Below are 15,873 nucleotides of genomic sequence, written 5' to 3'. Positions count from 1 at the left end.
CTGCTGTTTGAATCCATTACATTTCCATATGGCTCAGCTACTTGTGATTCAGGGTCATTGCCGCAGGCGGTTACTTAACACTTGTTACAGGATGGAGTTCCCAATACGGGGTCTCCAGTGGTTTTCTTGGTTAGGGCAGACCCTGCATGCCGCTTCGTGGTTTATTAATTCCATTATGGGCAAACAACCACTTAATTGTGAATACTTTCCATTTTGGATTGCTCAAAAAAGTGATCAGCTTGATGCTGTTTTTTCCCTCACATTTCCTGTAGAGATGCCTGGTGTGTGTGGCATGTCCTGATAGCGATTTACAGCCAATTTTGTTTTTCACTATTGCAAGGCTACCTGTTCCCATAGGCCAGAATGGGCAGTTTGATTATAACATCTTATAATTCTAACTGACCCAGGGAACAAGGTAGAAATACGAGTTTAGTATGCCTGAACTCGGAATGTTAACATACATCTTTTAGTGTGGGTGATTTTTACATTCTGTGTTTGAAAATACCACTTTAAGAAAGTAGGTATTTTCTTGCCTAACCATCCAGTATGCCTCAGCTAGGTTTGTGTATTCCATGTCTGGTTTGTGAGTGACAGGGGGCTGGAGAGGGCTTTGGCTCCAGCAGTCTGATGAGTCAGGGCAGGGCTGAATAGGACCTGCATTGAATAGAGAGTAGGGGGAGGAGATTTCCTTTCACTTGCCTGTGCCTACATAGAATAGGGAGTAGGGGGAGGAGATTTCCTTTCAGCTACCTGGGCCAGGCCTCGCTTTCAACAATGCTGTCTTCACTTCCTGCCAGAAAGCTGCACCAGGGAGGACAGAACTGGTTTTGACAAGGTACAGACACTCTCTGCGTTCAGATAACAAAGGATTTAGTAGTATAAATATTGGGGCCTAGACCCCAGAATTTTAGATCACTTCTGGGAATCAAAATACACCTTTGCCAAGGAGAGAAACCACGAAAACTGAAGGAGGAGACTGCCCCTGTGCTGTGTGCTGTTTGGGGTTGGCCTGCAGTGGTTACTTATTCCAAGGAAAGGAGAAAAAGGAACTTTTTGTGTACTTTATCATCTTGAAGAAGATCCCCAAGGGCCTGAAGCTGAGCTTGCCTCCTGTTCTGAAGTCTCAGGGACACAAAGACTTCACCACCAGCTCCCCTGAATTTCCTTGCTGGGAATTCTGCCTGCAGAGAGGTGCCTGCTGCTGTTTGTGGGACCTCTAGAGACTGCGGGCCCGATTCACAGAACAAACTTAAGACTAAATCCTAAACTTAGTACCATTCTGGTATTCACAGAATGCACCTAGTACTTCTGGTATTCACACAATGAATTACAACTTTTGCTATTCACAGAATGAACTTAGGACTTTTGCTATTCACAGAATGGATTTACGACTACTAAACTTACGTCCGCACCCGGGCCGGAATTTCCGCACTCGGGCCGGAATTTCCGCACCCGGAGCGGAAAGTCCGCTTACGGGACGGAAAGTCCGCTCACGGGCCGGAAGTTCCGCCTATGGGCCGGAAAGTCCGGCAACGGGCCGGAAGTTCCGATTGCGGGCCGGAATGTCCGATTTGGTGGCCATTGATCATGTGAGCCAAGGGTGAACACCTGTCCGAGTCCCTACCATCCCCCACCATGCATCAGCTGACACACTCCAGCCAATCCTAGCTCGGCAACATGTATAACTGCAGAGCAGACACACACAAACCCTTTCAACATGTCACTGAATTTGTTTGTTGCACTGCCCCTTGCCATGCGGCAAAAAGACTTGAGGAGGAGGAGGAGGAGAGCCAGAGCAGAGAGGATCTTCAGACAGAGGATCAACTTATTTGGAATGTCCAGTCAAGATGTAAGGGCCAGGTACCGTTTCCCTCCAGAAATCATCTTGGATATGGTATGTGAGTGGGAGCAGGAACTTGACTCCATGACCTGCTGCTCACATGCAATACCAGCATACCTAAAGATCCTATCTGCGCTCCATTTCTTTGCCACTGGCTCATTCCAAAGGGTCTCCAGTGACCATGTGGGCATATCCCAGGCGAGCCAGTCGCGGTGCCTGCATCAGGTACTGCGATGCATCACTGCAAGATCCCACCACCACATACATATGCCACCGACACTGGCCCTGAGACAAAGGGCAGCAAGAGATTTCTTTCTCATTGCACAATTTCCACGTGTGCTGGGTGCAATTGACTGTACCCATGTGGCCCTTCAGCCACCCCACCACATTGCACACATCTTCTGCAACAGACACCGATGGCATTCCATCAACGTACAAGCTGTCTGTGATGCCAGAGGGAGGTTCATTGATGTGCATGTGGTGTTCCCCGGCAGTACCCATGACAGCTTCATATTCCGCATGTCACCTCTTGCCCGGCGGATGGCTGCGGGAGAATTTGGCAACATGTGGCTACTGGGTAAGTACCAAGCGTTAGAAAGGAGGAATATGTGTTTTTGAAATGTCTGAATGCCCCCCAACATTAACCATTGTACTATAAGAATCATAAAGCTAGATACAGGGCCCAACTGACAATGCATGTAATACAGTATAGATCATGTCCTGTGCAATTCAAAGAGGGAAATGTAACCAACTGCCCTTTCCCCTTTCCTCAGTTGACGCTGGGTATGCACTCACCCCACATCTCCTCACCCCTTACAGGCGTGCAGACACTGTACCACAGCGTAGGTACAATAGGGCACACATACGGACTCGAGCCATCATAGAGCGCACTTTTGGTCTGTTGAAGTCGCGATTCAGATGTCTCGACCGTACAGGGGGGGTGCTGCAGTACTCCCCAGAAGTAGTGTGCAAGATCATTTTAGCCTGTTGTGTCTTGCACAACATTGCCTTAACGCATGGCTTACAGATACCGCTGGAACCTCGGCTAGCTATGAATCTGGGAAACCGGGCCATGGCACATAACCGAGGTCAGGGCATGCAAGTCCGTGAGCAGCTCGTTGCCACGTTTTTCACATGAGCAACCTGTAGTGGAATGGACTAAATGTGGATTGCTGTCTGTTGCCAATGATGAAACTTGGATATACACGACTGTCAATAAATTCCTTCCTGAGGCAACTTTGCAAGCCACACTAACTGCATGTTAATCACAGCTCTTGACAGTAGTAAAAAGGTTGAGCCTGCTTCAGCACATGTGCCCACGTCAGCGATCAGTGTAGTGGATGTCCCTAAAGAATCTATTGCCGCAGATGGAAGATGATACATGTACTGCGAGACCTTGCCGGACCTCATGAGGATGGGTCACTTAATCAGAAAAGGCCATAACCATAGCATTGTCGGCCCTGTGCCATCAACAGATGTGACTCCCCCACAAATGATGCGCCCACGACGTGAGTGATGCAATGGGTCAATCAGACACCATGGGGCAGATCAATGTGGGAATTGCGCCCCTTTCACGCCGCCGTTGCATCACTTTTGTGACGCAGCGGCGGTGCAAAGCCAGCGTCATGCTGCGGGGTATGTACTATATGACGCATCTGGGTGATGCGTCACGTTGTAAAGGCCTGCACCACATCTAGGTGTTCTGGCGCAGGGGGGGGCCTTCCGGCGCAGGAACGCCTCCTAAAAGTGGCTGGGTGAAATCTACAATATTTCACTCCGTCACTTTTAAGGCCATGCTGCGTCAAAACCCTGCGCCTGCTTGAAGCAGGCGTAAGGATTGACGCAGCATCATAGGGATAGGGCACCCCCGAGCCTTGCTGGAGCTGCGTTGCGCTTGCGACGCAACTCCAGCAATGCGCCGCCTTTCCAACAGGGGATGCGTCACGCATCTGCACATCCGAGCACCACGGTGCACCGCATTGTCAATGCGGCGCATCTGTGTTGGCGCACGGGTGGGCAGATGCATCGCAACTCTTCTGACGCATCTCTGCTGATTAGCAGTGATGCGCCAGAAGTCATAAATCTGCCCCCATGTGTCTGTGATATATCCACACTTCTCCAACCCAATGTTCCGTAATACATCACACAACTCTGCAAATGAGCACCTAATATGGACTACATGTACCATAATGCACAGCAGGAGAAACTGAAACTGCAGAAATGTCTTGAAATGGTCTCTTCCCCCTCTTGTCACATTTTAATAATTCTCACATGCACTGTCTTTTCTTTTTTATCCACAACAGAACAGCAGGATGGCAGTAGATTTGATTCCTGATTGTGGATGGATCTGGATGAATACAAAATGGCTGCCAACTATTTCCGGTGATGTATTTCCTGCCTCCCACTCCCTGTCAAACATTTCCTGTATGGAATTATATATTCCGGGTCATTTTCGGAGTTTACGGCCAAAAAGCTGAAGCTCCTATTACGGATCGTACGGCCCGTGTGCGTACCCCCCGCTCCGGAACCGGAAACTGCGCTTACGGGCCGTAAACTCCGAAAATGACCCGGAACACATAATTTCATTCAGGAAATGTTTTACAGGAAGTGGGAGGCAGGAAATACATCACAGGAAATAGTTGGCAGCCATTTTGTGTTCATTCTGAGTCATCCTCTATCACAGACAGATCCTCTGACATCCTGCTGCTCTCATCCTTCTTATTATCCCCATAATGGATGAGGGTTACGAAGAGAAGGCACCCCCTTTCACTGAAAGTGAGTTGAACATCTTGGCTGAGGGGGTGCTGGGCAAATTTCCTCAGCTATATGGGGAACCTGAACACCATCTGAGCAATGCAGCCCGGGCCAGGCTGTGGGCCAACATGGCCGAGCGCTGCAGTGCAGTGGGAGTCCACACCAGGAGTGCGAGGGCATGCCGCAAGCGCTGGGAGGACGTAAAACGGTGGGCCTGGCACAAGGCTGAGTAGCTGGTGGGCCAGGCTTCCCAGCACCATGTGCATCGTCCTCACCTATCCCCACTGTACAGGAGGGTCCTGCGAGCAGCTTGGCTGACCCTCCATGCTCAGCTGGAGGAGCATGAGCAGCAGGGACATGGTAAGTGCATCATATGCTAAATGTGTCTGGGAGTATGATGTGAGTGAAACAGTGCTGTACCATTGTGTGTCCGATGCCTCCATTCACAGATTCCGTGTCCATGCAGCAGTCACCAAGCTTAAAAAGGCACACTGTGGCATATGGACTGTACAGGGCAGATTGCATTTTGGGAGTTGGAGTTTCGTCATGACAACTGGCTAAATGATTATGAGAACCTAACCAAAGGGTGTGAGGAAAGCACTTGTTTCCTGAAAAACCCAGGCAAAAGAAAGAAAGGGCAATTCCTTTCTTTAGTCCCCTCACTCACCAGGGTTTCCCCACGGTGACATGCTTCATCATTGGGGTCCTCTCAGTCCTCTACGGGCTGAGGCGTGCTGCGACTTGCGGATTTACGTAGGAGCACTGAACAAGACTATGTGTGGTGCAAGTGTTGTGGTGTGGAGTGGTTTAAAGTGGGTTAAAATAATTAACTAGTGGGCCAATCTAATTTTATTGTTGCTCCTAGCTAATTAATTAAAAAAGTGGGTAATGTGCTAGAGATAACTACTATAATGGGTAAGTGTACCTAGCATCCGTTGTCGACTAGTTTCAAGCTTCCCAAGCTCTTCATCAGGACTACACTGGGACCAGCCCAGTGTGAATACCACTCCTAGAAGACCTAAATTGGTGCATGAAATAAGTGAAAAAAATGAAAAACGCTGTGCAAATTTAGCATGCGTTACTCAAAATACATACGTAATGTACGTCTCATGGAATTATTTTAAAAGGCAAAACTGTGCCTCATGGTCGACTGAGGGGGGGTTGGACACTCGTACACTTGTACTCGTCAGGCCACCCGCCGGAAACACCTACTAGTGCACTGCCTCGCCGACCGCATACTCGAGTATGCGGTCGGCGAGGCAGTGCACTAGTAGGTGTTTCCGGTGGGTGGCCTGACGAGTACAAGTGTACGAGTGTCCAACCCCCCCTCAGTCGACCATGAGGCACAGTTTTGCCTTTTAAAATAATTCCATGAGACGTACATTACGTATGTATTTTGAGTAACGCATGCTAAATTTGCACAGCGTTTTTCGTTTTTTTCACTTATTTCATGCACCAATTTAGGTCTTCTAGGAGTGGTATTCACACTGGGCTGGTCCCAGTGTAGTCCTGATGAAGAGCTTGGGAAGCTTGAAACTAGTCGACAACGGATGCTAGGTACACTTACCCATTATAGTAGTTATCTCTAGCACATTACCCACTTTTTTAATTAATTAGCTAGGAGCAACAATAAAATTAGATTGGCCCACTAGTTAATTATTTTAACCCACTTTAAACCACTCCACACCACAACACTTGCACCACACATAGTCTTGTTCAGTGCTCCTACGTAAATCCGCAAGTCGCAGCACGCCTCAGCCCGTAGAGGACTGAGAGGACCCCAATGATGAAGCATGTCACCGTGGGGAAACCCTGGTGAGTGAGGGGACTAAAGAAAGGAATTGCCCTTTCTTTCTTTTGCCTGGGTTTTTCAGGAAACAAGTGCTTTCCTCACACCCTTTGGTTAGGTTCTCATAATCTGACGACTCAGATTATTTATTTAATTATACATACAATGGGAGGGTGAACCTAACCGTTAAAAACCTCTCTTTCCCCCTTCTTTTTGATAAACTGGCTAAATGAGCCATAATTGTGCATTTATACTGAAATCTGCTCTTCCCGCACCACTACAATTGGCACTAGGAAATCATGTGTGCATTGGATGAGCAATGGTACAGACACTGTCCAGTGTGCGCATGGCAGGCCAAAGGGTATTGGATGCTATGACTTGCATTGCATTTTTAGAGTTTGGGTTCCAATTGTGACAAAATATCATGTGCCATGGAGTCAAGACAAACTCAGAGGAGGTTTGTAAAGCGTTTATTACCACGTACAATAAGGCAGCAATGACACCACAAAAGGGACACAACTCAGGTAGGTATATAAAAATAATATCTTTATCCAACAGTTTAACTCAAGACTTCTTAAAGTGTTTCAACAACTACAATTCACATCCCCCCATAGGGGCTCAAAAAGACAATAACGTATTCACCCAAAGCGACACCCAGACTGAGTTCAGGGCCGGGGCCTATGCGACCCGTGGCGCACCAGATACCTGTAGTTGAAAGGGGCCACAGCGCGCAGCTTCTCAAAGAAGCGGAGTCGGTGACAGGCGGACTCCCAGCAACCACACGTCTTGGAGGTTGTGGTCCGCAGTCTGCACTCACAATGATCTGGGCACTCGGGGACAGGCGGGCGCTCAGCGGCAGCAGCACGTGGCTGCGGCAGCCCGGGCTGGTGGTGGCGATGACTCTCGTCGTGCAGCTCTGTGGTGGGCTCACAGCGGCAGCAGCTCTCTCTTAGCTGCAGCAGCCCACAGGACAATAGCGACAATCCTGAACAAGGGTAACAAGGGGGGACAAGGTGTGGGCGCACAGCAGCAGCAGCTATCTCACAGCTGCGGCGGCCCACGGGACTACTCACGATGAAGTCAAGTAGCAAAGGGTGCGGGCACTCAGCGGCGACAGCTCTCTTCTTTGCTGCTGCGGCCCATGGGACAAATCACGATACTGATAAGAAGCGAAGGGTGCGGGCACTCAGTGGCTACAGCTCTCTTCTTGGCTGCAGCGGCCCACGGGACAAATCACGATGATGCTAAGTAGTGAAGGGTGCAGGCACTCAGCTGCTACAGCTCTCTACTTGGCTGCAGTGGCCCACGGGACAAATCACGATGATGCCAAGTAGCAAAGGGTGCGGGCACTCAGCAGCTACAGCTCTCTTCTTGGCTGCAGCAGCCCACGGGACAAATCACGATGATGCCAAGTAGCAAACGGTGCAGACACTCAGCGGCTACAGCTCTCTTCTTGGCTGCAGCGGCCCACGGGACAGAGGATGGTCTCGGCCCGGCTGGCACCATGGTGGACACTCAGTGGCTACAACTCTCTTTAGTTGCAGCGGTCCCCATAGGTTCAGCGAAGGGCCCGGAGGTGTCGGTTCCGGTGGGCTCTCAGCAGAGGCAGCTCTCTCTCAGCGGCGGCGGCCCACACAGATCCAGTGGAAGAGTTGCAGGTGCAGATTTAGGTGGGCTCTCAGTGGCGACACCTCTCCGTTAGGTGCAGCGGCCCCTAAAGTTTTAGCAAACGGTTCAAAGGTTCAAACCTAGGCGGGCTCACAGCGGCTTCAGCTCTTCCTTAGCTGCAGTGGCCTGCTTCGGTTTTAGCAGAAGATTTCAAAGGTTCAGGTTTAGGTGGGCTTTCAGCGGCGGCAGCTCTCTTAGCTGCAGCGGCCCACTTCAGGTTTAGAAAAAGATTTAAAGATGCCCAGTCCGTGGCCCTCACAGTAGAACTAGAGGCTCAGGATTACTCGACGACGACCTCACCTGCAAGTAGGATTCCTTGCACAGGAATTCCGACGGCTGACGGGGTGAAGTTTAATGTCCCTGAGGCGTCTGCAGGAGGCACTCTCGATTTAGGCCCTAGGGTAGTTTCTTCGGCAAGCTTGGTGAAAGTGTCAAAGTCCTTTCCTCCGTGCGCTCGGACAGAGTTTCGTCTTGACATTCAGAAGGAACACACTTGGACAAAGTTCCAGCGCAGCATTTTATACCTGAAAAGTCTTTGTTCTCTAAGGTCGCAAATCGCTGACTCCAATCAGAACCAGTTTGGTGGGGTCGGGGAGCACTTGGTTTAATAGGCAACATCCTGCCCTTTCAGAATGAGGGGGTCTGCTATCAGACACCCAGTGGGAGGTGGAGCCATCATTCACCTTGCCAGGCGCAGCCCTGCTCGGATCAAAGAGTCACCCCTACCCATGCTCTGAATTCCGATCTCTCTCTCCAGCCAGGTCTGACCCAGCTGTCCCCGCTGCTCCAAAACCAGACGGCCAATACACATACTCGCAACAGCCTACAGTAAAGCGTAGGCAACAAACTACCGCATTTTCAGTAAAGATATTTCAAAACATGTAACATACAAACGGTCCTTACCAAAAGGTGCCCCTCAATGTCCTAAGCACAAACATACCAAACTCGAAGTTCCTATTAGGTTCCTAGGGACAGATGGGATGATAGAAACTAATCTTTAACGGGCCCATCCTGGCCTATAGGAATGGATCGTTTCGCAGTAGCGACAGTGAAATGGAGGGAACTCGCTATTGAAACAGGCTACACAGATGTAGGCATTATGGTTATCCTTATTCATACAATTCATTTATATACAGGGAGCATTCGCGCTTTGGCACTGAGTAGCAGTGGCACGGCACCCAGAACATCTGAATCCAGCCAATATAAAAAATAGGGAGAAGAAGGGAGACCCACACCAATGATGCCAGGTCTAACACATGTCCCCTCCAGCTGAAATGTGGGGAGAACTAACCATCCCCTTGGGGGTTCTCATCACTAAGGTGGAAAAATCTGGACAGACCATCAGCATAGGTGTGTTCTGTACCAGGGCAGTGCTTCACCGTGAAATCCATTCCCTGTAGGGAAATGGACCATCTCAACAACTTGGGATTCTCACCCCTTATCTGCATCAACCATCTAAGGGGCCTGTGGTCTGTTTGAACGCGTAAGTGAGTCCCAAACAGGTATGGTCTCAACTTCTTTAGCGCCCAGACCACAGCAAATGCCTCACGCTCAATTGCACTCCATCTCTGTTCCCGGGGAAGTAACCTCCTACTTAGGAAGGCTACCGGTTGGTCTAGTCCCTCCTCATTGATCTGTGACAGAACAGCCCCTCTACCATGCTATGAGGCATCCGTCTGGACAACAAATTCCTTGGAAAGTCAGGTGCCTGAAACACGGGTGCGGTGCACATGGCAGTCTTCAGGGCGTCAAAAGCTTTCTGACAGGTGTCAGTCCAGTTAACCTTCTTTGGCTGCTTCTCCGAAGTCAGCTCAGTCAAGGGTGCAACAATGTTGCCATATCCCTCGACAAACCTCCTGTAGTACCCCGTGAGTCCTAAGAATGCCCTCACCTGCGTCTGAGTCTTGGGGGGTTCCCACGCCAGGATAGTTTCAATTTTAGGCAGCAGGGGTGTCACCTGGCCTCTCCCCACCTGGTGCCCCAAATATACCACTGAACCCTGCCCAATCTGGCACTTATTGGCTTTGATTGTGAGGCCTGTCTTCTGCAGTGCCATCAATACCTCCCAGAGGTGGCGCAGGTGGTCCTCTTAACAGGATCTAAACACCGCAATGTCATCCAGGTAGGCGGCACTGAAGTCTTCCAGCCCAACCAACACCCTGTTCACCAACCTCTGAAAGGTGGTATGGGCATTCTTCATTCTAAAGGGCATCACCTGGAACTGGTAATGTCCATCGGGTGTGGAGAATGCTGACCTTTCCTTTGCTTCCTCGGTCAAGGCGATCTGCCAGCAACCAGACGTCAAATCAAATGTGCTGCGGTATTTTGCAGCCCCCAACCGATCTATGAGCTCATCAGCTCGAGGGATGGGGTGCGCGTCAGTCTTCGTGACTGAATTGAGGCCCCGATAGTCCACACAGAACTGAAGTTCTGGGACGGCACCAGGTGCTGCAGCTCTCGGGACCAGGTCCACTGGGCTGGACCACGGGCTGCTAGAGGACTCAATCACCCCAAGGGCAAACATTTTGGTAACCTCATCCTTAATGTAGGCCCTTGCCTGGTCAGTCACTCGATAAGCCTTGTGCTTAATGGGATGACTGTCCCCGGTGTCCACATCATGGACACACCAATCAGTGACACTGGACACCAGGGAGAACAGATCACTGAATTGTCCCAACAGTTGGTGACATTCACCCTGCTGCTCAGGAGTCAGGGTGGGGGAGAGGGCCACACCCTCTACTGACCCATCTCGCTCCTTTGCACATAGCAGGTCCGGCAGGGGATCACTCTCCTCGTCCATCCTAGCATCTGTGGCCATAAGCATACCCACTGCAGACCTCTCAAAGTGGGGCTTCAGGCGGTTAACATGTAGGACCCGCAAGGGGTTCCTGGGAGACTGCAAGTCCACCAGGTAGGTAACAGGACTTTTGCGCTCCACCACCTCAAAAGGGCCGGTCCACCTAGCCTGGAGCGCACAGGGCTCCACTGGGACCATGACCCAAACCTTTTGTCCAGGCTGAAACTCGATCAGAGTGGCATTCTGATCGTGCCAGCATTTCATCTCTTCCTGCCTGGATTCCAGTTTTGCCTCAGCAAGTTTCCTGAAGCACCAAGTCTGGTTTCTGAAGGCCAGCATGTAGCTAAACACATCCTGGGGAGGTTTCCTGGGAGGATGCGCCCAGCCTTCTTTGACCAGACTCAGAGGCCCTCTTACCGGGTGACCATAGAGCAGCTCAAAGGGACTGGACCCTAAGGACTTCTGTGGCACCTTACGGTAGGCAAACAACAGGCATGGCAAGAGGACATCCCACTTACGCCTCATGGGCTCCCCTAGGCCCATAATCATGCCCTTAAGGGTCTGGTTGAATCTCTCAACCAGCCCATTCCCCTGGGGGTGGTAAGGAGTGGTGAACTTATACATTACCCCATACTCCTCCCACAGAGACTTCATGTATTTGGGGATGAAATTAGTTCCCCTATCAGACACCACCTCTCGGGGGAATTCCACGCAGGAGAAAATCCCCATCAGTGCCTGTCCCACCTCGGGGCAGTCACTGTCCTGAGCAGGATGGCCTCAGGGTACCTGGTGGCATGGTCCACCAAGACCAGGATGAACCTGTTGCCCATGGCTGTCTTGGGATCCAGAGGCCCCACAATATCAATACCCACTCTCTCGAATGGGATTCTCACAACAGGGAAGGGCTGTAGGGGGGCCTCAAGTTTCCTCCCACTCTTCCCACTTGCCTGGCAAGTCTCATACATCCTGTAGTGAGCATCTGAGCTCCTGCGCATCTGGGGCCAATAGAAGTGGGTGACCAGCCTCTCAAAGGTCATGGTCTGCCCAAGATGTCCGGCCAATGGCACATCATGAGCCAATTCCAGTCGGAAGGTCCTGAAGGGCTGGGGTACCACCAGCACACGGGCTGACCCCAGCTCAGCAACCTTAGGCTCGCTGTAAAGGAGGTCATCCTCCCAATAGATCCAATGTGACCCTGTCTGATCACCTGCCACCTGGGCGGCAGCTTGTCACTGCACTCCCTCAAGAGAAGGGCAGGTTCTTTGCTGCTTGCAAAATTCCTCCCTGGAGGGCCCCCCTTCCTGCTGCCAATGGGTCAGCTCTGGCAGGTCCCCCAGTTCAGTCACTTGTTCCCCTGTAGGTCCCAGGGAATCCCCCTCAGGGTCTGCTCCCTCTGGGACTGTGGGAACTGAGGGGGCTGATTTCCTGTGCCCCCTACCCCTTTGCTTTAAGGCAGGGACCTGGGCCATAATTTCAGCTCCAGGCCCTCCTGAACACCCTTCTGGGCTGTCATGGACCGAGTGTTTGCACACGCCCACTCAGGCAAGCCCAACATTTCCAAATGAGATTTTCACTCCACCATAACCCATGGGGAGTTCTCTATATCATTGCCCAACAGACAATCTACCGGCATGGCGGGCCTCACAGCCCCTTAAAGAGTTCCTGAGACCCCCCCACTCGAAGGGAACCTGAGCCACCTCACACTGACTCTCGGAGTTGTCGGCTGACACTACGGGACAGAACGCATGGGGGACAATCTGCTCTTTGGACACCAACCTGGAGCTGACAGCAGTCACACTAGCTCCTGTGTTCCTGAGAGCCTCCATCCTATGGCCATTGATGGTCACCCACTGCCGGTACTTCTTAGTGTTATTGGGCAGTGTGGGGTTGGGGACCTTCTCAAAGTCTCCTAGCGAGACAAGGGTTAACTCTATGGGATCCCACCCACCTTGGACCTCCATCTCTTCCCCTCCCAGGGCTAGAATGGCAATCTGGCTGGAGGGTGAATGGGGTGGTGCACGAGGGGGTGCATTGGGGTCCCTCTGGGGACACTGGGGATCATAATACAGGTGGCCCACTTGACCACACTTGAAACAAGTAAGGGGTCTCCCCTGAACAGGCCTACCTGTCAGGGACACTGGCTTCCTCTCCGGGGGAGGCTGAGACACCACTGCTTGGTTCCCTGGGGAATTACTTTCAGACCCTTTATGGAACTCCCTAGTCTTACCCTTGTCCCCCCCATTCCTCTGCTGGGGACCCTGCCCACCTCTGGCAAAGTCTCCCACAAAACCTTTGCGGACCTGGGTGCTCACAGCGGTCTGCCTCCTCAGCAAGCTTGCTATCAATCAGGTGCTAGCGTAGCTCTGGAAAACAGTTGCTAGAAAAATGCTCCCACGCAAACAAATCGTACAACTGCTCAAAAGTTTCCACTTTGCTACCTTTCACCCAGCGATCAATTGCTCTGCAGAAATCAGACACATATTCAACCCATGTGGTACCCTCTAACTTCTTACAGGTTCTAAACCTCTGCCTGTACATTTTTGGGGTCAAACCATAATGGGTCATCAAAGCTTCCTTCATATGGGTATACACCATCCTGCTCTCCTCAGACAGGCCCAACAGGGTATCCCCACCATCACTCACAAAGCGTCCCCACAACCCTGCTCACCAATCCTTCTCAGGGACCCGGTGGGACACCATTGCTATCTCATATGCGGCAAACCATTGCCCAATATCCTCACTCTTGTGAAAATCCTTAATGACATCTTTAGGAATATAAACTCTACTCTCAGGAGTTACTAAAGGTATGCTGCCACCAGAGGGGGAGACCGGGACACTCTTCGCCCTGATATCCATCTCCCTCAACATTCTTTCATGCTCCATTTTCATTTTCTCAATTTCAATTGACAATCGATCCTTCTGGAGGTCTAACTTCTTACTCTCAATGTCCTTCTGGGGTCAGGCTCCTTTGGGATACACTAGTGCCTGGATTGGAGGGTGTTCTATCTCCACCCCCTTCTACTGCATCATCCTGCTGCCCTCCAGCATTCTCTCCCTCATCTCCAGTGGACTCTCTAGCTTCCCACCAGGCCTCCAAAACCTTCAGGTACCCCTCTTACCTAGAGAGGCCTATCACAGGGACTGCGAATTGCTTACAAAATTACTTCAGCTGTCTGGCAGTATAGGTATCTAATCTTTCCTCCTCAAAGGTGAGATCCTCGGAAGCATTGGACGTTGGCCTTCACCTGCTAGCAGTACTCATGGCTACTATTAACAAGTCACTACTAAGACAACCAACCAAACAATAAAAAAAAATAATTGTGGCTGCGTTTTTTCTACACTCACCCGTAGTGTTTACCTGTTATTGTACGTGGATCATAAAGGCAAGTCCTGATCCTCCACGCTGACCGCCAATGTTAGAAATGGGGGTCTCTAGTTGGCCAGGGCTGACGCCACTGTCCAAATAGGGACCCTTCTTTCTAAGTCAGAACAAGTGGGCTACCCCCTTTGACAACCCCTGCTCAACCCTGTGGTAACATAGCACGAGCGGATAGGCCTATCTCAGAGTTGGTGTGTAAAGTGTTTATGACCATGTACAATAAGGCAGCAATGACACCACAATAGGGACACGACTCAGGTAGGTATATAAAAATAATATCTTTATCCAACAGTTTAACTCAAGACTTCTTAAAGCGTTTCAACAACTACAATTCACGTCCCCCCATAGGGAATCAAAAAGACAACATCGTATTCACCCAAAGCGTGACACAGACTGAGTTGAGTGACCCGGGGCGCACCAGATACCTGTCGTTGAAAGGGGTCACAGCGCGCTGCTTCTCAAAGAAGTGGAGTCGGTGACAGACGGACTCCCAGCGGCCACATGTCTTGGAGGTTGAGGTCCACAGCGTGCACCCACAATGATTCGGGCACTCAGGGACAGGCACGCGCTCAGCGGTAGCAGCACGCGGCTGCGGCGGCGCGGGCTGGTGGTAGTGATGACTCTCGTCATGCAGCTCCGTGGTGGGCTCACAGCGGCAGCAGCTCTCTCTTAGCTGCAGCGGCCCACAGGACAATAGCGACAATCCTCAATAAGGGGGGACAAGGTGCGAGCGCACAGCGGCAACAGCTCTCTCTCGGCTGCGGCAGCCCACAGGACAAATCCCAAGGATGCAAAGTTTGCCAAAGGTGCGGGCACTCAGCGGCCACAGCTCTCTCTTAGCTGCGGCGGCCCACGGGACCAATCACAATGATACAAAGTAGCAAAAGGGTGTGGGCACTCAGTGGCGATAGCTCTCTTCTCGGCTGCTGAGGCCCACGGCACAACTCACGATATTGTCAAGTAGCAAAGGATGCGGGCACTCAGCAGCGACAGCTCTCTTCTTGGCTGCAGCGGCCCACAGGACAAAAACCGATGATGCTATGTAGCGAAGGGTGCGGGCACTCAGAGGCTACAGCTCTCTTCTTGGCAGCAGCATCCCACAGGACAAATCATGATGCTGCTAAGTAGCAAAGGGTGCGGGCACTCAGCGGCTACAGCTCTCTTATTGGCTGCAGCATCCCACTGGACAAATCACGATGCTGCTAAGTAGTGAAGGGTGCGGGCACTCAGCGGCTACAGCTCTCTTCTTGGCTGCAGAGGCCCACAGGACAAATCACGATGATGCTAAGTAGCAAAGGGTGCGGGCACTCAGAGGCTACAGCTCTCTTCTTGGCTGCAGCGTCTCACGGGACAAATCACGATGCTGCTAAGTAGCAAAGGGTGCGGGCACTCAGCGGCTACAGCTCTCTTATTGGCTGCAGAAGCCCACAGGACAAATCACGATGATGCCAAGTAGCAAAGGGTGTGGGCATGCAGCGGCTACAGCTCTCTTCTTGGCTACAGAGGCCCACAGGACAAATCACGATGATGCTAAGTAGCGAAGGGTGTGGGCACTCAGCGGCTACAGCTCTCTTCTTGGCTGCAGAAGCCCACAGGACAAATCACGATGATGTTAAGTAGCGAATGGTGCGAGCACTCAGAGGCTA

Source organism: Triturus cristatus, chromosome 10, assembly GCF_964204655.1.
Source record: "Triturus cristatus chromosome 10, aTriCri1.1, whole genome shotgun sequence".
Taxonomy (NCBI): domain Eukaryota; kingdom Metazoa; phylum Chordata; class Amphibia; order Caudata; family Salamandridae; genus Triturus; species Triturus cristatus.
This window is presented reverse-complemented; position numbering follows the sequence as displayed.